At 37.2% G+C, this 1,238-nt stretch overlaps 1 pseudogene; it reads right to left on the bottom strand.

Moving 5' to 3' along the window:
* Positions 1-341: 341 nt before the first annotated feature.
* LOC116136960 lies at positions 342-1,000 on the bottom strand (annotated as a pseudogene).
* Between the last annotated feature and the right edge of the window lie 238 nt (positions 1,001-1,238).

Raw genomic sequence — 1,238 nt, 5'->3', positions numbered from 1 at the left:
AAGAAGTGGGTTTCAATGTTTTTTATTTTTATTTTTATACTAAGTTGTGCCAAACTTAAACAATCCTAATTCACGCGCAAACGGTAATTTAGGGCGAAGTCATCACATGAATACAACGCAGTATACATAATTTTATTCTCAATAAACGTCTTGGAAGAAACCATAATCCTCCCAAACAACAGAACTAGAAGCTTAAAAGACCACACCCAATCAGCTGTTTCAAACTTTTTGACGGTGCACATACACAACAATATTAATAACCCCAAGTAATAAGTTCAAATCATATATTTCTTGCAACTATGCATAAGCAAAGCCAACTACATATAGTACTTCTTTCCTACTTAGAAGCCATGGATCTTGATGAATCTTCCTCACAATGCCAGCCTGTTTGGCCACAAGAAAAAATCATAATTACACAAAGCCACAACAAAGTGTTTAACATAAATACCTTGTTAATGTATACATATAGCATTACCTGAACAAGGAAGGTTGACACATTCTTTCTTTGGTCACCCTGGAGTTGTATGACCTAAGAACGTATAAAAAATTCATTCAGGCTTATATTCTATATACAAAACCTTTTCTCTCAAATAACAATCCTATTCTAACTAGATATGGATTTCGAAAACATTTAATCAATGGTCTGTGACTGACCTGGCCTAACTCAGGGTCCTGAACAACAGTACCATTACAGCAGAACTCTTTCTTGAGGTCCTTGAGAATCTTGTTGTAGCTGTAGTCCTCTTCATCACCTTGCACGGTTGTCAGGCTTTTCCTCCCATTACGTTGTTGAACACGAATATGGACGTAATCTTTTGCCCCAGCACCTGAGTCCTCAGCATTTGCCTCAGCGAAGGGATCTGCCCCACCATACAACAAACACAAATCAAGCAATCAAAAGACATATCTACTACTGTCATGGATACAAACAATACAACAGAATCAGCTTTAGCATAACTCACCAAAGGCACTTGGAATTCTGGTTGTCAAATTCAGACATGAACCTTGGTGTGAGGGGAAGAGTCAGTAACCGACAATTGATTCCCTTTAATCAATTTGACCTCAGCGGCAACCAAAGGCAGAAAGAAACACGTCAGTCTGAATTTGGAAACAAAACAACAATAACCTCTCAACTAGATTAGCTAAAGAAAAACTTCCTCACTCCATATGAGCTAACAATTCCATTTTACAATTTCTACGGACCAAATCCTATTGTAAAATTATTGGCTATACAATCT

Source organism: Pistacia vera, unplaced genomic scaffold, assembly GCF_008641045.1.
Source record: "Pistacia vera cultivar Batoury unplaced genomic scaffold, PisVer_v2 Contig320, whole genome shotgun sequence".
Lineage (NCBI taxonomy): Eukaryota > Viridiplantae > Streptophyta > Magnoliopsida > Sapindales > Anacardiaceae > Pistacia > Pistacia vera.
This window is presented reverse-complemented; position numbering and strand designations above follow the sequence as displayed.